We start from the raw sequence: 21,216 nt of genomic DNA, 5'->3' as shown, positions 1-21,216 counted from the left end.
CCCCATACCCCCTCACTCCGCTATCCTTAAGAGCTCTATCCAGCTCTGTTTTGAAAGCATCCAACGAACTGGCCTCCACTGCCCTCTGAGGCAGAGAATTCCACACCTTCACCACTCTCTGACTGAAAAAGTTCTTCCTCATCTCCGTTCTAAATGGCCGACCCCTTATTCTTAAACTGTGGCCCCTTGTTCTGGACTCCCCCAACATTGGGAACATGTTTCCTGCCTCTAATGTGTCCAATCCCCTAATTATCTTATATGTTTCAATAAGATCCCCCCTCATCCTTCTAAATTCCAGTGTATACATGCCTAATTGCTCCAGCCTTTCAACATACGACAGTCCCCGCCATTCCGGGAATTAACCTAGTAAACCTACGCTGCACGCCCTCCATAGCAATAGCACGTCACCTATCCATGTTCTCCACAGATGCTGCCTGACCCGCTGATGTTACTCCAGCACTCTGTGAAACGTCACCTATCCATGTTCTCCACAGATGCTGCCTGACCCGCTGAGTTACTCCAGCACTTTGTGTCTCCCAGCACATCTTTCCTCAGATATGGGGCCCCAGATTTGTTCACGGTGCCCCTAATGGGGGCCTGACCAGCGCCTTGTAGAGCCTCAGCTTTACACCCCCCCTCCTTCTCCTCGTCCCACCGGCCCAAGTGGAAACTCACCATTTCATAGTCTCCAGACTCGTAGCCAGTCTTCCTGGCCTTGCTAATGCGGTCGGGAGAAATCTGTGGGGGAAAGCAAGAGGGCTGGGTTAACCCAGGAGCTCGGCTCACTCACATAGAAACAGGTGCAGGAGGAGGCCATTTGGCCCTTCGAGCCTGTACGCACCGCCATTCATTGTGATCACGGCTGATCGTCCACAATCAGTAACCCGTGCCTGCCTTCTCCCCATATCCCTGATTCCACTAGCCCCTAGAGCTCTATCTAACTCTCTCTTAAACCCATCCAGTGAATCGGCCTCCACTGCCCTCTGTGGGCAGAGGAATCCCACACATTCACAACTCTCCGGGTGAAAAAAGTTCCTCCTCACCTCAGTTTTAAACGGCCTCCCCTTTATTCTTAGACTGTGTGGCCCCTGGTTCTGGACTCCCCCAACATTGGGAACATGTTTCCTGCATCTAGCTTGTCCAGTCCTTTTATAATTTTACACGTTTACAAATTATATAGATCCCCTCTCATCCTTCTAAACTCCAGTGAATACAAGGCCCAGTCTTTCCAATCTTTCCTCATATGACAGTCCCGCCATCCGGGGATTAACCTGGTGAACCTACGCTGCACTGCCTAAATAGCAAGGATGTCCTTCCTTGAATTAGGAGACCAAAACTGCACACAGTACTCCAGGTGCAGTCTGTGAAATGTCACCAATCCATGTTCTCCACAGATGCTGCCTGACCCGCTGAGTTACTCCAGCACTCTGTGAAACGTCACCTATCCCTGTTCTCCACAGATGCTGCCTGACCCGCTGAGATACTCCAGCACTCTGTGAAACGTCACCTATCCATGTTCTCCACAGATGCTGCCTGACCCGCTGAATTACTCCAGCTTTTTATAACTCCAATTACTAAGCTTCTTCAGACCTAGTTTTCCTGAACTTATGAAGTTCACAAGTTGTAGGAGTAGAATTAGGCCATTCGGCCCATCGAGTCCACTCCGCCATTCAATCCGCTGATCTATCTCTCCCTCCTAACTCCCTTCTCCCCCATAACCCCTGACACCCGCACTGATCAAGAATCTCTCTATCTCTGCCTTAAAAATATCCACTGACTTGTGGCCTCCACAGCCGACTGTGGCAAAGAATCCCACAGATTCACCACCCTCTGGCTAAAGAAATTCCTCTCATCTCCTTCCTAAAGGAACGTCCTTTAATTCTGAGGCTGTGCCCTCTGCTCCTAGACTCTCCCACCAGTGGAAACATCCTCTCCACATCCACTCTATCCAGGCCGCTCACTGTTCTCTAAGTTTCAATGAGGTCCCCCTCATTCTTCTAAACTCCAGCGAGTACAGGCCCAGTGCCCACAAACGCTCAACACTGCAGATGCAGTTTAATGTGGATAAGTGTGAGGTTATCCACTTTGGTGGTAAGAATAGGAAGGCAGAGTATTATCTGAATGGTGCCAAGTTAGGAAAAGGGAAACGTACAACGAGATCTGGTGTCCTAGTGCATCAGTCACTGAAAGGAAGCATGCAGGTACAGCAGGCAGTGAAGAAAGCCAATGGCATGTTGGCCTTCATAACAAGAGGAGTTGAGTATAGGAGCAAAGAGGTCCTTCTGCAGTTGTACCGGGCCCTAGTGAGACCGCACCTGGAGTACTGTGTGCAGTTTTGGTCTCCAAATTTGAGGAAGGATATTCTTGCTATTGAGGGCGTGCAGCGTAGGTTCACTAGGTTAATTCCGGAATGGCGGGACTGTCGTATGTTGAAAGACTGGAGTGACTAGGCTTGTATACACTGGAATTTAGAAGGATGAGGGGGGGATCTTATCGAAACGTATAAGATTATTAAGGGGTTGGACACGTTAGCGGCAGGAAACATATTCCCAATGTTGGGGGAGTCCAGAACCAGGGGCCACAGTTTAAGAATAAGGGGTCGGCCATTTAGAACGGAGATGAGGAAAAACCTTTTCCAGTCAGAGAGTTGTGAATCTGTGAAATTCTCTGCCTCAGAAGGCAGTGGAGGCCAATTCTCTGAATGCATTCAAGAGAGAGCTAGATATGGCTCTTAAGGATAGCGGAGTCTGATTGAGAATGATCAGCCATGATCACATTGAATGGCAGTGCGTACAGGCTCGAAGGGCCGAATGGCCTCCTCCTGCACTTATTGTCTATTGTCTAACACAGGTTAACCCACTCATTCCTGGGATGGTTTTGTAAACCTCCTCTGGGACCCTCTCCAGGGCCAGCACATCCTTCCTCAGATATGGAGCCCAGATTTTGCTCGTAATACACCAAGTGCGGCCTGACCACGCCTTATTTAGCCTCAGCATCACACCCCTGTTTTTTCTACACAAGCCCTCTTGAAAATAAATGCCAGCATCAAGTTTACTTTCTTTACTACCGATTCGACTTGCAGATTGACGTGTTGGGAATCTTGCACCAGCATTCCCAAGTCCCTTTGCACCTCCGATTTCTGGATCTCTCTCCCATTTAGAAAATAGTCTACGCCTTTATTCCTACGACCAAAATGGCCGACTCCACGCTTTGCTGCACTGTATTCCACCTGCCCCATCTCTGCCCACTCTCCCAACGCTGTCCCAAGTGCCCCTGCTGGGCGGCACGGTGGCGCAGCGGTAGAGTTGCTGCCTTACAGCGAACGCCGCGCCGGAGACTCGGGTTCGATCCCGACCACGGGCGCCGTCTGTACGGAGTTTGTACGTTCTCCCGTGACCTGCGTGGGTTTTCTCCGAGATCTTCGGTTTCCTCCCACACTCCAAAGCCGTGCGGGTACGTAGGTTAATTGGCTGGGCAAATGTAAAAAATTGTCCCTCGCGTGTGTCGGACAGTGTTAGTGTGCGGGGATCGCTGGGCGGCACGGACCCGGTGGGCCGAAGGGCCTGTTTCCGTGCTGTATCTCTAAATCTAAATCTGAAATCTCTGCACGACCTCCAGCCCTCCGCCTGTCTTGGCATTGTCCCCAAACGGGGCCACAAAGCCTTCATTCAATGCCTCGTCCAACCTGCTGCCCACGCTGGCATCTGCCCTCGATACCGCGGGACTCTCTCATCTTCCTGCCCGGGCCGTGGGTGGCCGCTCGGCCCGTCACTCACCGATGTCCTTGGTGCTGATCCTCTTGTCCTTGAACTTGTCGTAGGAAGCGTTGGGGTTAACCACGATGCGCTCCACACTGTCACTGTTCAGCTCCTCCTGCACACGGAGGGGGGGGGGGGGAGCAAGAGAATGGCTCAGGAGCAGACGGAACCAGGCCCTTCGGCCCGTCGCCACCATGCCCCCTCCACCCCCCACCCTTCCGGTTTGGGAACAGCCCCGTCCAAGACCCGAAGACGGTCTCGACCCGAAACGTCACCCATTCCTTTTCCCAGAGATGCTGCCTGACCGCTGAGTTACTCCGGCATTTTGTGTCAGCCATGATTGAATGGCAGAGTGGGCCGAATGGCCTAAATCTGCTCCTATAACTTGTGAACCTGCAAACCTTGAGGAGAATCTCCAATCAAATCCTACTCTGGGTGGGAGGGGAGGAGAGGGGAGTGAAGGAGGGGTGAGACTTGGTCACCCTTGGATGGGAGGGGAAGGGTGGGGATTGAACATGATCTTGGTTGGGAGGGGAGAGGGAGAGTCGTAGATGGTTGAGTTGGGTTTTGTTGAGTTGGCTTGGCTTGGCATTAGTTGAGTTGGGTTGGGTTGAGGTTGGCTTGGCATGAGTTGGGTTGAGTTGGCTTGGCATGAGTTGGGTTGAGTTGGCTTGGCTTGGGATGAGTTGGGTTGAGTTGGCTTGGCTTGGGATGAGTTGGGTTGGGTTGGGTTGAGTTGGCTTGGCTTGGGATGAGTTGGGTTGGGTTGGGTTGGCTTGGGATGAGTTGGGTTGGCTTGGGATGAGTTGGGTTGAGTTGGCTTGGCTTGGGATGAGTTGGGTTGGGTTGGGTTGAGTTGGCTTGGGATGAGTTGGGTTGGGTGGCTTGGGATGAGTTGGGTTGGGTTGGCTTGGGATGAGTTGGGTTGGGTTGGCTTGGGATGAGTTGGGTTGGGTTGGCTTGGGATGAGTTGGTTTCGATTGAGTTGGCTTGGGATGAGTTGAGTTGGGCTGAGTTGAGTTGGTTGGCTTGGGATGAGTTGGCTTGGGTTGGGTTGGGATGAGTTGGGCTGGGTTGAGTTGTCTTGGGATGAGTTGGGTTGGGTTGAGTTGGCTTGGGTTGAGTTGGGTTGGCTTGGCTTGAGTTGGGCTGGGTTGAGTTGGCTTGGCTTGGGATGAGTTGGCTTGGTTGGGTTGAGTTGCTTGGGATGAGTTGGGTTGGCTTGGCTTGGCTTGAGTTGGGCTGGGTTGAGTTGGCTTGGCTTGGGATGAGTTGGGTTGGGTTGGGTGATTTGGCTTCGCTTGGCTTGGGATGAGTTGGTTTCGATTGAATTGGCTTGGATTAGTTGAGTTGGGCTGAGTTGAGTTGGGTTGGGTTGAGTTGGCTTGGCTTGGCTTGAGTTGGGTCGGGTTGAGTTGGGGTCGGGTTGAGTTTATTGTCTCGTTGTACCGAGGTACAGTGAAAAGCTTTGTTGTTGCGTGCTAACCAGTCAGTGGAAAGACTGTACATGATTACAATCGAGCCGTCCACAGTGTACTGATACAGGATAATGGAATAATGTTTACGTGTAAGGCACAGAAAAGCCAGTAAAGTACGATCAAAGATAGTCCAAGGGTCACGAAGAAAGTAGTTCAGGCCAGCAGCAAAGTCAAGGACCGGTCTCACCCCGGTCACCCCTCTTCCCCCCTCTCCCATCGGGCAAGAGGTACAGAAGTGTGGAGACGCACACCTCCAGATTCAGGGGCAGTTTCTTCCCGGCTGTTATCAGGCAACTGAACCGTCCTCTCACCAACTAGAGAGCGGTCCTGACCTCCCGTCTACCTCATTGGAGACCCTCGGACTATCTTTAATCGGACTTCACCTTGCACTGAACGTTATTCCCTTTATCCTGTAACTGTACACTGTGGACGGTTAGACAGGTACATGGACAGGGTAAGTTAGAGGGAGATAGGCCAAATGCAGGCAGGTTTCAGTTCAGTTTATTGTCCCGTGTACCGAGGTACAGTGAAAAGCTTTGTTGCTGCGTGCGATCCAGTCAGGGAAAGACTGCACACGATTACAATCGAGCCGTCCACAGTGTACAGATAAAGGGGATAACGTTCAGTGCAAGGTAAAGCCAGCAAAGTCTGGGACTAGCATAGATGGGCATGTTGGTCAGCACGGGCAGGTTGGGCGAAGGGCCCGTTTCCACGCTGGGTGACTCTGTGACTAACTGTGTGCTGATAACAATGAGATGACTTTGTGTGGAGCTGTTCTTTTACACAGAGGGTGGTGGGGGCCTGGAACATGCAGCCAGGGTGGGGGTGAAGGCAGGGTACAATAGTGGTGTTCATGAGGCCCAACAGGAGGTCACGGTGATGCAGCGGTAGAGCTGCTGCCTCACGGCGCCAGAGATCCGGGTTCCATCCCGACCACGGGCGCTGTCTGTCAGTACGGAGTTTGTACGTTCTCTCTCCCCGTGACCTGCGTGGGGTTTTCTCCGGGCGCTCCGGTTTCCTCCCACACTCCAAACACGTGCGGGTTTGTCGGTTAATTGGCTTGGTGTCAATGTAAATTGTCCCTAGTGTGTGTGGGATAGTGTTAGTGTGCGGGGATCGCTGGGCGGCGTGGACTTGGCCTGTTTCCGCTCTGTATCTCTAAACTAAACCAAACTAAATAGGAGTAAAAAATGCTCCCTTGTTCCCCCCCCTCCCCACTACCCACGCCCCCCCACCCTGCCCTCGCCCACCCGCCCCCCCCCCCCCCCCCACTACCCCCCTCCCCCCGCACCGCCCCCCCACTACCCACACCCCCCCACCCTGCCCCCTTCACCGCCCCCCCCACTACCCACACCCCCCCACCCTGCCCCCGACCGCCCCCCCCACTACCCACACCCACCCACCCTGCCCTCCACCGCCCCCCCCCACTACCCACACCCCCCCACCCAGCCCCCGCACTACCCACACCCCCCCACCCTGCCCTCCACCGCCCCCCCCACTACCCACGCCCCCCCCACCCTGCCCCCGACCGCCTCCCCCCCCCCACTACCCACACCCCCCCACCCTGCCCCCGACCCCCCACCCCCTCTCTCGCCCCATGCCTAATGATTGCAATAAGACCATGTCCTTCTTACCAGCTCCTCCACATTCCACAGTTGGACACAGAGAGAGGGCAGAGGGGGGGAAGCGGGAAGGGTGGGGGAAGCAGAGGGGCAGAGAGAGAGAGAGAGAGAGAGAGAGAGAGGACACCACAGTGAGATATTAACAAAGGCAGATCACGCACAGACACAGAGCCACGTTAATGGCGTCTCCCACATAAATGCAGGCAGGCCCCACCACCAGCTGCCAACACCCCCGGCCTGTCACACAAACAGGTTACGTCTCACAAGCTCATGTGCATGCAGGGAGGGGAGGGGAGGGAGGGGAGGGGAGGGGAGGGGAGGGGAGGGGAGGGGAGGGGAGGGGAGGGGAGGGGAGGGGAGGGGAGGGGAGGGGAGGGGAGGGGAGGGGAGGGGAGGGGAGGGGAGGGGAGGGGAGGGGAGGGGAGGGGAGGGGAGGGGAGGGGAGGGGAGGGAGGGGAGGGGAGGGGAGGGGAGGGGAGGGGAGGGGAGGGTATTACGGTGGTAGTCCAACTCTGCCCTGTGAAGTGATAATCACCTCATGTCTAAACCTCTGCCACAGAGGGCAGTGGAGGCCAATTCACTGGATGAATTTAAAAGAGAGTTAGATAGAGCTCTAGGGGCTCCAGCTCCAGTCTTTCCAATCTTTCCTCATATGACAGTCCCGCCCATCCCGGGGATTAACCCGGTGAATCTCGTTTCACGTCTCTTCCCTCCTTATCATCTACGCATCTCTGCCCTTTGTCCAACCATCTGCCTATCCGACACCCCCCTCCCCCTCTCCTGTATCCACCTATCACTCAACCGATCTTCCTCTCTCCCAGCTTTCCCCCACCCCCCTCCCCAGTCCACTACAGTTAGGCTGAAGGAGGGTCCCGACCCGAAACGTCACCTATCCATGTTCCCCACAGATGCTGCCTGACCCGCTGAGTTACTCCAGCACTCTGTGAAACGTCCACCTATCCATGTTCCCCACAGATGCTGCCTGACCCACTGAGTTACTCCAGCACTCTGTGCCTTTATTTTATAAGCCAGCATCTGAAGTTCCTTGTGTCTTCACAACACAGCAGAAAATCAGAGCATTGATTACCAGTCAGAGTATGAGTGCGGAGGTTTGGAGGTCATGTTGCGGTTGTACAAGACGTTGGTGAGGCTGCATTTAGAGTATCATGTTCGGTTTTGGGCACCGTGTTTATAGGAAAGATGTTGTCAAGCTGGAAAGGTCGAGTGAGGGTAGGTGGTGAAAGGGAGAGGGGGAGAGGGGGAGAAGGAGAGGGGAGAAGAGGGTGGGGGAGAGGGGAGGGGGAGAGAGGAGACCTGGGATGGCAGGACTTTCATATGAAGAAAGACTCGATAGACTCGGCTTGTACTCGCTGGAATTTAGAAGACTGAGGGGGGATTTTATAGAAACTTACAAAATTCTTAAGGGGTTGGACAGGCTGGATGCGGAAGATTGTTCCCGATGTTGGGGAAGTCCCAGAACAAGGGGTCACAGTTTAAGGATAAGGGGGGAAGTCTTTGAGGGACCGAGATGAGAAAGTTTTTTTCCACACAAAGAGTGGTGAATCTGTGGAATTCTCTGCCACAGAGGGTAGTTGAGGCCAGTTCATTGGCTATATTTAAGAGGGAGTTAGATGTGGCCCTTGTGGCTAAAGGGATCAGGGGGTATGGAGAGAAGGCAGGTACGGGATACTGAGTTGGATGATCAGCCATGATCATATTGAATGGCGGTGCGTACAGGCTCGAAGGCCGAATGGCCTACTCCTGCACCTATTTTCTATGTTTCTATGAGACGGGAGGAGAGGGGGGAGAGAGGGGAGGAGAGGGGAGAAGAGGGGGCGAGAGTGGGGGAAAGGAGAGAGGAGGGGAGAGAGGGGGGGGAAAGGGGAGAGGAGGAGAGGATATTTAAACAGAAATTGCAGAGATACAGTGGTACAGACAAAGAGAGGGACACACACACTCACACAGAGACACACATACGCACAGACAGACATAAACACACACAAGGAAACAAGTGGGAAGCCTGGCGAGTGATAGGTGGATAGGTACAGAGTGCTGGAGTAACTCAGCGGGTCAGGCAGCATCTCTGGGGAACGTGGATAGGTGACGTTTCACAGAGTGCTGGAGTAACTCAGCGGGTCAGGCAGCATCTCTGGGGAACGTGGATAGGTGAAGCGAGAGGAGGGATGGGGGGCACATCACGTTTACAGGCCCTTCGGCCCACCGCGTCCGTGCCGACCACACTCTACTTCTGCGTTCTCCCACTTTCTCTTCACCAGAGGACAGTTTACAGAAGCCAATTAATCCACAAAGCCGCACAGCTTTGGCAAACAGAAGCACCCGCTGCAAAACCCACGCGGTCACGGGGAGAACGTGCAAACTCCACACACACACACACACAGTTCCACAGGTCAGGATCGAACCTGACGCTGTGACACGCAGGCACGCACACGTGCTCACACACAAATGCATGCACACACACCAACACACAACTACGTGCACGCACGCACATGCGTGCACACACACAGACACACCAATACATACGAAAACATGCATACTGCACAGGATGTACATGCGCACACACACACGTGCACACACACAGAAACACAGAGATACAGACACACACACACACAGTCACCCACACATATACACACAGAGACACGCTCAGAATGAAGAAGGGTCTCAACCCGAAACCTCACCCATTCCTTCTCTCCAGAGATGCTGCCTGTCCCGCTGAGTTACTCCAGCGTTTCGTGTCACTCACACTCGTGCGCACACGCACGCACACACACTCGCACGCACACACAATCGCGCACTCTCGAGCGCACACACACACTCGCGCAAACACACTCGCTCGCACGCACACACACACGCACGCACACTCGTGGCACACACACTCACACTCGTGCACACACTCGCGCACGCGCACTCGCGCGTACGCACGCACATACAGACGCACGCACACACTCGCGCAGACACACACACGCACACCCGCGCACACACATACACTTGCGCACACACACATACACTCGCGCACACGCACACCCGCGCACACACAAACTCGCACACGCATGCACACACACACATGTGCACACGCACACTCACACACACACACACTCACGCACACACACTCGCACACGCACACACACACTCGCGCACACACACACACACACACACACACACACACACTCGAGGTGAGGCTGCCTGCTCTCTACAGTAGGAAGCGTCTGAGGGCTGGAGTTGTCCACCACCACCTCTAGGCGTTTGGACTGGGTTTACATGCAGGGCAGCCAGACTACAGCATGCAGACCAGGGGCGAGGGTGGGGGGCAAGGGGGGGGGGGGTGGGGGGGGATGGAGTGAGGAAAGCATTTTTAAAAAGCTGCTTACTTGAGCAAACTAGAGTCCACACACAAAGGATGTTGCAAGGCAAGCATTGTGAGGAGAAACGCAGGTCAGTGCGGCACACAAAGTAAATGGTGCAGAACAAACATTCTCCGTCTCGACACGGGGGGGGGGGGGGGGGAGTGTGGGGAGTGAAAAGGAGGGAGGGGGGATGGGGGGAGGGACAGAGCGGGGAAGGTGGGGGGAGAGAGGGGGTGGACGGAGGGAAGGGGTGCGGGGGGTGGAGGGACGGAGGGGGAGGGGTGGAGGGAGGGGGATGATGTGGGTTGGGAGAGGGGGGAATGAGAAAGGGGAGAGGGTGAATGAGAGAGGTGGGAGGAGAGAGCGGGGAGGGGGTAATGGAAGGGGGAGGGGAGGGCGGGAGATGGGTAAAGGAGAGAGGGGGCAGGAGCAAGGGGGTGGTGAGGGGAATGAGCAGGTGAGGGGGAGGTGAGGTTGGGGGGGTAGGAAAGATGGGGAGAGGGGCGAGGGAGGAAAGGGTGTGGAGAGAGGGGAGGATGGATGGTGAGGGTGGGGAAAGGGGTGCAGGAAGGTGGGGGAGGAAGGGGGGTAGGGAGGGTGGAGTGGGGAGGGTGGTGAGGGAGCAGGTGAGCGTGGGGACTTGGGTTAAGGAGGGAGGGGGGTAAATGAGGGGGAAGGGAAGGAGGCAGGTCATCGAGTCATAGAGTGATACAGCGTGGAAACAGGCCCTTCAGCCCAACTTGTCCATGCTGGCCAACATGCCCCATCTACACTAGTCCCACCTGCCTGCGTTTGGCCCATATTCCTCCAAACCTGTCCTATCCATGTACCTGTCCAAGTGTCTCTTAAACGATGGGATAGTCCCAGCCTCAACTACCTCCTCCGGCAGCTCCATACACCCACCACCCCCTGTGTGGAAAAGTTACCCCCCAGATTCCTATTAAATCTTCTCCCCTTCACCTTGAACCTATGTCCTCTGGTCCTCGATTCCCCTACTCTGGGCAAGAGACTCTGTGCATCTACCCGATCTATTCCTCTCATGAATTTGTACACCTCTATAAGATCGCCCCTCATCCTCCTGCGCTCCAAGGAATAGAGTCCCAGCCTGCCCCAACCTCTCCCTGTAGCTCACACCCTCTAGTCCTGGCAACATCCTCGTAAAAGGTGGAGAGGGGGGGGGGGGGGGGGGGGGGAGAAGGGAAGGGGTGTGGAGAGGGTGGGGGAGCGGGGTGAGGGAGAGAGGGAGGGTGTAGAGACAGGTAATGAAGGAGAGGGGGTGGTGAGGGAGGGGACTGGTGATGGGGTTAAGATGACGTTCGGTCAGGCTGGGTTTTGCTAAACAAACCTTGCCCCCCACAAGCCAAACCCCAGAAAACCAAACAATTCAATCAAGAAAAATGGCTCCCAAATCTCACGATGACCACCATTGAATGGCGTAGTAGACTCGATGGGCCGAATGGCCTAGATCTGCTCCTATGACTACCGGGAACATGGAAGGGGAGAGGGTTTACCAAAAAAGACACACAGAGTGCTGGAGTAATTCAGCGGGTCAGGCAGCATCTGTGGAGAACATGGATAGGTGACGTTTCACAGAGTGCTGGAGTAACTCAGCGGGTCAGGCAGCATCTGTGGAGAACATGGATAGGTGACGTTTCGGGTCGAGACTCTTCTTCTGACATTGTGGGGAGGGGGTTGAGGTGGGGGAAGGAAAGCTGGAAGAGAGGAGGGGTGGTAGCGTTGCTGCCTTACAGCGAATGCAGCGCCGGAGACTCAGGTTCGATCCTGACTACGGCGCCGTCTGTACGGAGTTTGTACGTTCTCCCCGTGACCTGAGTGGGTTTTCTCCGAGATCTTCGGTTTCCTCCCGCACTCCAAAGACGTGCAGGTATGTAGGTTAATTGACTGGGTAAATGTTAAATACAAATTGTCCCTCGTGTGTGTAGGATAGTGTTAGTGTGCTGGGATCGCTGGGCGGCACGGACCCGGTGGGCCGAAGGGCCTGTTTCCGCGCTGTATCTCTAAAAGCCTGGCGAGTGATGGGTGGATACAGGGGAGGGGGGTGAGGTTTGAGCGGCAGTTGGTTGGACAAAGGCTGAAGATGAAAGTGAGATGACCAGATAAGTGGCGTGAAATGTGGAGCAGGAAGGCTTTAGACTTCAGAGATACAGCACGGAAACAGGCCCTTCGGCCCACCGGGTCCGTGCCGCCCAGCGATCCCCGCACACTAGCACTATCCCACACACACTAGGGCCATTTTACAATTTTTTACCGAGGCCAATTAACCTACAAACCTGTACGTGTTTGGAGTGTGGGTGGAAACCGGCGCGCCCGGAGAAAACCCACACAGGTCACGGGGAGAGAACGTACAAACTCCGCACAGACAGCGCCCGTGGTCGGAATGGAACCCGGGTCTCTGGTGCCGTGAGGCAGCAACTCTACCGCTAACCTTTATCCACCCTAATCTTGATCTTATATTTTTGTCATTTCTTTGTTGAACCATCTGCCTCTCCAAAACCTCCCTCGCCTGTGTCCACCTATCACTCCTGTCCCCAACTCTCTCTTCCTCCCACTCTATAATCAGTCTGAAGAAGGGTCTCGACCCAAAACGTCACCCGTCCCTTCTCCTCAGAGATGCTACCTGACCCGCTGAGTTACTCCAGTAATCTGTGTCTATCTCCAGTGATGCCGCCTGACCCGCTGAGTTACTCCAGCACTTTGTGTCTTTCGTTTGGAAGGCAGCATCTGCGGTTCTTTGTGAATTCACAATGTAGCAGAAAGTCAAAGAGTTTTGATCGTTCGTCAAGCATTGAGTATAGAAGTTGGGAGGTCACATTGCAGTTGGTTAAGATGTGTTATGTAAAATGTAAGACGACTGCAGTTGTACAGGGCCCTGGTGAGACCGCACCTGGAGTACTGTGTGCAGTTTTGGTCTCCTAATTTGAGGAAGGACGTCCTTGCTATTGAGGCAGTGCAGCGTAGGTTTACGAGATTGATCCCGGGATGGCGGGACTGTCGTACGAGGAAAGATTGGAAAGACTGGGCTTGTATTCACTGGAGTTTAGAAGGATGAGAGGGGATCTTATAGAGACGTGTAAGATTGTAGTAGTGGGGGGCTGTTGAACTAACACGAGCACCAAGAGGGGGAGAGATAAAGCAAGATTAGCGCGCGGGGCTACAAGGGGAAGGGCAGGAGCCGCGGGTTTGCAGAGCTTACCGCTTCAAACTGTGCCTGGTCATCCTCTGGCAAGTCCGTGGTCTCGTAGACGTCGGGCTCGTTGAAGGCCTGAAACGCAAAGGATGGAACTGATAGTGGACTTCAGGAGAGCGCCCTCTCCCTCTCCCCTCTCCGCTCCCACCATCAACAACACTACGCTCACATCTGTGGAGTCTTTTAAGTTCCCTGGAACCATCATCTCCAGGGACCTTAAATGGGAGGTAGGGTTGCCAACTGTCTCACTCTCAAATAAGGGACAAGGTGACGTCACCGCCCCGCGCCCCACGTGACCTCACCCAGCTCCCGCTCCACCAATGGCGGCCGCCCGGGCCGGGAGGCGGGTTCCTACGCAACCTCCATTAGGTGGCGCCCAGGCCTCCGGACCTACACAGTCCAGGCCTACAGCGTCTAGGCCTACACTGTCCGGGACTACACTGTCTGGGCCTACACTGTCTGGGCTTACACTGTCCGGGCCTACACTGTCCGGGACTACACTGTCCGGGCCTACACTGTCCGGGCCTACACTGTCCGGGCCTACACTCTCTGGGCCTACACTGTCCGGGCCTACACTGTCCGGGCCTACACTGTCCGGGCCTACACTGTCCGGGACTACACTGTCCGGGCCTACACTGTCCGGGCCTACACTGTCCGGGCCTACACTGTCCGGGCCTACACTGTCCGGGCCTACACTGTCTGGGCCTACACTGTCCGGGCCTACAGCGTCCGGGCTTACAGCGTCCGGGCTTACAGCGTCGAGGCCTACACTGTCCGGGACTACACTGTCCGGGCCTACACTGTCCGGGCCTACCCTGTCCGGGCCTACACTGTCCGGGCCTACACTGTCCGGGCCTACACTGTCCGGGCCTACACTGTCCGGGCCTACACTGTCCGGGCTACACTCTCTGGGCCTACACTGTCTGGGCCTACACTGTCCGGGCCTACACTGTCCGGGCCTACACTGTCTGGGCCTACACTATCCTGGCTACACTGTCCGGGCCTACAGCGTCGGGGACTACAGTGTAGATCCACCGGCACAGATCCTTTGCCTTGGGCAGATACAGCAGGGAGACGGGCCCTTCAGCCCGCCTGGGAACCTGCTAGCCCTAAGTTTATTTACAGGGGGGTCCCGGGGAGTGTGTCGGTATTTACAGCATGTAAACAGGCTCTTCACCCCACCGGGTCCACAGCGACCAGCGATCCCTGCACACTAACACCACCCTACACACACTAGGGACAATTTGACATTTTTATCTCAAGCCAATTAACCTACAAACCTGTACTTCTTTGGAGTGCGGGAGGAAACCGAAGCACCCGGAGAAAACCCACGCAGGTCACGGTGGTGCAGCGGTAGAGTTGCTGCCTTACAGCGAATGCAGCGCCGGAGACCCGGGTTCGATCCTGACTACGGGCGCCGTCTGTACGTTCTCCCCGTGACCTGCGTTGGTCTTCTCCAAGATCTTCGGTTTCCTCCCACATTCCAAAGACGTGCAGGTTTGTAGGTTAATTGGCTTGGTAAATGTAAACATTGTCCCTAGTGTGTGTGGGATAGTGTTAATGTGCGGGGATCGCTGGTCGGTGCGGACCCGGTGGGCCGAAGGGCCTGTTTCCGCGCTGTATCTCTAAACTAAACTAAACATACAAACTCTGTGCAGACAGCACCTGTAGTCAGTCTGAAGAAGGGTCTCGACCTGAAACGTCATCCATTCCTTCTCTCCTAGAAGCTGCCTGACCCGCTGAGTTACTCCAGCATTTTGTGATACCCGTAGTCAGGATGGAACCCGGGTCTCTGGCGCTGTGAGGCAGCAACTCTACCGCTGCGCCACTGTGAGCTGAAGGGTCTGTTTCCATGCAGTGTGACTCTATGGGGCAGGTGGGTCAGTGTGGGTGGGCTGGGACTGAGGGCTTGTTTCTGTGCTGTGTGACTCTATGGGGCAGGTGGGTCAGTGTGGGTGGGCTGGGATTGAGGGCCTGTTTCGGTGCTGTGTGACTCTATGGGGCAGGTGGGTGGGCTGGGACTGAGGGCCCGTTTCCGTGCTGTGTGACTCTATGGAGGAGGTGGGTCAGTGTGGGTGGGTTGGGACTAAGGGCCTGTTTCGGTGCTGTGTGACTCTATGGGGCAGGTGGGTCAGTGTGGGTGGGTTGGGACTGAGAGCCCGTTTCCGTGCTGTGTGACTCTATGGGGCAGGTGGGTCAGTGTGGGTGGGTTGGGACTGAGGGCCCGTTTCCGTGCTGTGTGACTCTATGGAGGAGGTGGGTCAGTGTGGGTGGGTTGGGACTGAGGGCCTGTTTCGGTGCTGTGTGACTCTATGGGGCAGGTGGGTCAGTGTGGGTGGGTTGGGACTGAGGGCCTGTTTCGGTGCTGTGTGACTCTATGGAGGAGGTGGGTCAGTGTGGGTGGGTTGGGACTGAGGGCCTGTTTCGGTGCTGTGTGACTCTATGGAGGAGGTGGGTCAGTGTGGGTGGGTTGGGACTGAGGGCCCGTTTCCGTGCTGTGTGACTCTATGGAGGAGGTGGGTCAGTGTGGGTGGGTTGGGACTGAGGGCCTGTTTCCATGCAGTGTGACTCTATGACACAGTGTGACTATGGGGCAGTGTGGGTGGGGTGGGCTGGGACTGTGGGCCTGTTTCCATGCAGCGTGACTATGACTCTCTCAGACTGCCTGCAGCCTCACTGGCGGCAGTGTTGGCCTGGTGTGAGTGGTGATACAGACCGGCATCTCGCCAGGCCCGCTCCCTGTTCCAGTAAACGGTGGATGCACCATCCCCCCCGGGAGCCCAGAGTGCTGGCACCATCCCCAGGCAGGGAGTCTGCCAGAATCTCCAGCCTTGCAGCACCAGCACACGCAGTCCCAGTGGTAAACCACCCCCAACTTGCATTATAGTTGTTGCACCAAACGTTATTCCTTTACCCTGTGACTGTACACTGTGGACGGCTCGATTGTAATCATGTACAGTCTTTCCGCTGACTGGATCGCACGCAGCAACAAAGCTTCTCACTGTACCTCGTTACACGGAACAATAAACTAAACCGATACAGGCATGGAAACAAACCCAACTCGCCCATGACGGGCAAAGGTGTCCCAACTACCCAAGTCCCACCGAAGGTAGACACAGAGTGCAGGAGTAACTCAGCGGGGTCAGGCAGCATGTGTGGGGAACATGGATAGGTGACGTTTCACAGAGTGCTGGAGTAACCCAGCGGGTCAGGCAGCATCTGTGGGGAACATGGATAGGTGACGTTTCACAGAGTGCTGGAGTAACCCAGCGGGTCAGGCAGCATCTGTGGGGAACATGGATAGGTGACGTTTCACAGAGTGCTGGAGTAACCCAGCGGGTCAGGCAGCATGTGTGGGGAACATGGATAGGTGACGATTCGGGTCGGGACCCTCTTTCAGCCTAACTGTAGTGGACTGGGGTGGGGGGTGGGAAGCTGGGAGAGAGGAAGATCGGTTGAGTGATAGGTGGAGGCAGGAGAGGGGGAGGGGGGTGTCGGATAGGCAGATGGTTGGACAAAGGCCACAGATGCGTAGATGATAAGGAGGGAAGAGACGTGAAACGAGGTTCACCGGGTTAATCCCTAGGATGGCGGGACTGTCATATGAGGAAAGATTGGAAAGACTGGAGCTGGAGCCCCTAGAGCTCTATCTAACTCTCTTTTAAATTCATCCAGTGAATTGGCCTCCACTGCCCTCTGTGGCAGAGGTTTAGACATGAGGTGATTATCACTTCACAGGGCAGAGTTGGACTACCACCGTAATATCCTCCCCTCCCCTCCCCCTCCCCTCCCCTCCCCTCCCCTCCCCTCCCCTCCCCTCCCCTCCCCTCCCCTATGCTACGCTCCCCTCCCTTCTGTGGAGAACATGGATAGGTGACGTTTCACAGAGTGCTGGAGTAACTCAGCGGGTCAGGCAGCATCTGTGGAGAACATGGATAGGTGACGTCACCTATCCATGTTCTCCACAGATGCTGCCTGACCCGCTGAGTTACTCCAGCACTCTGTGTCTACCTTCGGTTTAAACCAACATCTGCGGTTCCGCCCTTCACATCAGACAGGCCCTTCGGCCCGACGCGTCTATACTATATCCAAAATGCCCCAATGTCTGGGGGCGGGAGGTGCTTTGCCACCCTTGGGCACAGGGGGCGCCACTGAGGAGGGGGCAGTGGAGTGTTGCCACGGGAGAGGGAGTGGGCCAATCAGTGGGGTGTTTCCATGGAGGAGGGCCAATCAGTGGGGTGTAATCAGGGCAGGGTGGGCCAATCAGTGGGGTGTTGCCAGGGGGGAGGACCAATCAGTGGGGTGTTGCCAGGGGGAGGACCAGTCAGTGGGGTGTTTTCATGGAGGAGGGCCAATCAGTGGGGTGTAGTCAGGGCAGGGTGGGCCAATCAGTGGGGTGTTGACAGGGGGAGGACCAATCAGTGGGGTGTTGCCAGGGGGAGGCGACCAATCAGTGGGGTGTTGCCAGGGGGAGGACCAATCAGTGGGGTGTTGCCAGGAGGAGGGGACCAATCAGGGGGGAGGACCAATCAGTGGGGTGTAGTCAGGGCAGGGTGGGCCAATCAGTGGGGTGTTGCCAGGGGGGGAGGACCAATCAGTGGGGTGTTGCCAGGGGGAGGGGACCAATCAGTGGGGTGTGGCACTGGGAGAGGGCGGTGACCAATCAGTGGGGTGTTGCCAGGGGGGAGGACCAATCAGTGGGGTGTTGCCAGGGGGAGGGGAGCAATCAGTGGGGTGAGGCATTGGGAGAGGGCGGTGACCAATCAGTGGGGTGTTGCCAGGGGGGGAGGACCAATCAGTGGGGTGTTGCCAGGGGGAGGGGACCAATCAGTGGGGTGTGGCATTGGGAGAGGGCGGTGACCAATCAGTGGGGTGTTGCCAGGAGGAGGGGACCAATCAGGGGGGAGGACCAATCAGTGGGGTGTAGTCAGGGCAGGGTGGGCCAATCAGTGGGGTGTTGCCAGGGGGGAGGACCAATCAGTGGGGTGTTGCCAGGGGGAGGGGAGCAATCAGTGGGGTGTGGCATTGGGAGAGGGCGGTGACCAATCAGTGGGGTGTTGCCAGGGCAGGGAGGGGAGCAATCAGTGGGGTGTGGCATTGGGAGAGGGCGGTGACCAATCAGTGGGGTGTTGCCAGGAGGAGGGGACCAATCAGTGGGGTGTTGCCAGGGCAGGGTGGGCCAATCAGTGGGGTGTTGCCAGGGGGAGGGGAGCAATCAGTGGGGTGTGGCATTGGGAGAGGGCGGTGACCAATCAGTGGGGTGTTGCCAGGAGGAGGGGACCAATCAGTGGGGTGTTGCCAGGGCAGGGTGGGCCAATCAGTGGGGTGTTGCCAGGGCAGGGAGGGGAGCAATCAGTGGGGTGTGGCATTGGGAGAGGGCGGTGACCAATCAGTGGGGTGTTGCCAGGGCAGGGAGGGGAGCAATCAGTGGGGTGTGGCATTGGGAGAGGGCGGTGACCAATCAGTGGGGTGTTGCCAGGAGGAGGGGACCAATCAGTGGGGTGTTGCCAGGGCAGGGTGGGCCAATCAGTGGGGTGTTGCATTGGGAGAGGGCGGTGGGTGTTGCCAGGGGGGCGGGGACCAATCCACGGGCGGGGCCGCAGGGGCGGAGTCATGCGTCCCCGGAGGGGGCGGGGCCAGAGTGACAGTTGGAGCCGCCCGCCCCGGGGCGCGGTTCGGTTGCTGGAAGCGCTCTGGAAGCTTCTCGCTCTTTCTCTCCCTCTCTTCCCTCCCCCCACCCTCATCGCCATCGCCCCCCCCAGCACACTCACAATGCCCGGCAGGTTGGCGTACTTCGGATCGGCCATCCTCCCGGTGCGTTGGAAGCCGATGGATGCGGTGCGAGAGCTCCTCCTGTGAGCGGCGGCGGCGACGACGACGATGGCGGCGGCGGCCCCTCCTCTCTACCCCGCCCCCAATTACGTTTGTGACGTCGCGTCGCAAGGGACGCTGGGGGCTGTAGTCCCATTCCAGATATCGTCTCACCGCCAATCAACGGCGTTAGTGCGGACTGACGTCATGGGCCGCCCCGCGAGGGACGCTGGGAGATGTCCAATATCACCATTACGCCTCAACGGCGTCGGTTGCCGACTGACGTCATGGCCGCCCCGCGAGGGACGATGGGAGATGTAGTCACCTTAGCGCCTCACCGCCAATCAATGGCGTCAGTGCGGACTGACGTCATGGGCCGCCCCGCGAGGGACGCTGGGAGATGTAGTCCAATGTCACCAGTTCGCCTCACCGCCACTCAACGGCGTCGGTGCCGACTTACGTCATGGCCGCCCCGCGAGGGACGATGGGAGATGTAGTCACCAGGTGAGCCTCACCGCCAATCAATGGCGTCAGTGCGGACTGACGTCATGGGCCGCCCCGCGAGGGACGCTGGGAGATGTAGTTCCACTTATTCACCACCCACTGACTAAAGAAATTCCTCCTCATCTCAATAGACAACAGACAAAAGGTGCAGGAGGAGGCCATTCGGCCCTTCGAGCCTGTACGCACCGCCATTCAATGTGATCATGGCTGATCATTCTCAATCAGTACCCCGTTCCTGCCTTCTCCCCATACCCCCTGACTCCGCTATCCTTAATAGACAACAGGTGCAGGAGGAGGCCATTCGGCCCTTCGAGCCTGTACGCACCGCCATTCAATGCGATCATGGCTGATCATTCTCAATCAGTACCCCGTTCCTGCCTTCTCCCCATACCCCCTGACTCCGCTATCCTTAAGAGCTCTATCCAGCTCTCTCTTGAAAGCATCCAACGAACTGGCCTCCACTGCCCTCTGAGGCAGAGAATTCCACAGATTCACAACTCTCTGACTGAAAACGTTTTTCCTCATCTCCGTTCTAAATGGCCGACCCCTTATTCTTAGACTGTGGCCCCTGGTTCTGGACTCCCCCAACATCGGGAACATGTTTCCTGCCTCTAACGTGTCCAACCCCTTAATTATCCAAATTTACCTGAAATTTGTTTTAGATGCTACCAGGATGTGGGTACTTTTTTACACTCCACATGGGCATGTCCGAAGGTAACTCCTTTTTGGAAAGACATAAAAAACTTTTTGGAACAATTGATGAATAAGACCATACCGTTGGATTCAAGGTTGTTTTTATTGGGAGATACTAAAGGAATATTACCAGGATTAATTTTAGATAAATATCAGGAAAGATTTCTCAAAATAGCAATAGCAATAGCAAAAACATGTGTGGCGGTCACTTGGAAAGATCACAATGAAATAAGAATTGCAAGATGGTATGCAGAAATGCGTAGTTGTATCCCATTAGAAAAAGCTACTTATAATCTGAGAAATAAATATGATTCTTTTTGAAACTTTGGAACCCATTCACTTTAAAACAAGGATTAAGAATTGGAAATATTTAATTTCAGGATTGTTTTGATACCCTTAAAAAGAATTTAATAAGAAATTAGCCGGAAGTGTTTCCTTCTTGTCTCCAGGTTTTCTTCTTTCGGCCCCCCCCCCCCGACTCCATCAAATCGATAACAGGCAGTCTTGGAAGTCTATCCTGCCTAGTCAAACCGCATGTCAAAAACCTCGGCATGATATTTGACTCTGCATTAAAATTTGATAAGCAAGTCAACGCTGTGGTAAAAGCCAGCTTCTTCCAACTTCGAACCACTGCTAAAATCAAACCTTTCCTCCAATTCGACGACACAGAAAAAATCATTCACGCTTTCATTTCCTCCCGCCTAGACTACTGCAACTCCCTATGCACTGGGATCAGCCAATCTTCCCTGTCCCGCCTGCAACTGGTCCAAAACGCCGCAG

At 55.7% G+C, this 21,216-nt stretch overlaps 1 long non-coding RNA gene across 1 annotated transcript; it reads right to left on the bottom strand.

Moving 5' to 3' along the window:
* Positions 1 to 3,776: 3,776 nt before the first annotated feature.
* LOC144590618 (uncharacterized) lies at positions 3,777 to 19,345 on the bottom strand. The gene is made up of 3 exons (XR_013546473.1): positions 19,200 to 19,345; positions 13,435 to 13,503; positions 3,777 to 3,873 (listed from the first exon to the last, which is right to left on the bottom strand). It is a non-coding gene; the product is annotated as an uncharacterized LOC144590618 (long non-coding RNA).
* Positions 19,346 to 21,216: the final 1,871 nt, after the last annotated feature.

The sequence above is a fragment of the Rhinoraja longicauda genome, unplaced genomic scaffold (genome assembly GCF_053455715.1).
Source record: "Rhinoraja longicauda isolate Sanriku21f unplaced genomic scaffold, sRhiLon1.1 Scf000227, whole genome shotgun sequence".
NCBI lineage: Eukaryota > Metazoa > Chordata > Chondrichthyes > Rajiformes > Arhynchobatidae > Rhinoraja > Rhinoraja longicauda.
The sequence above is the reverse complement of the archived record's forward strand: the minus strand, read 5'-3'. Positions and strand labels throughout refer to the sequence as shown.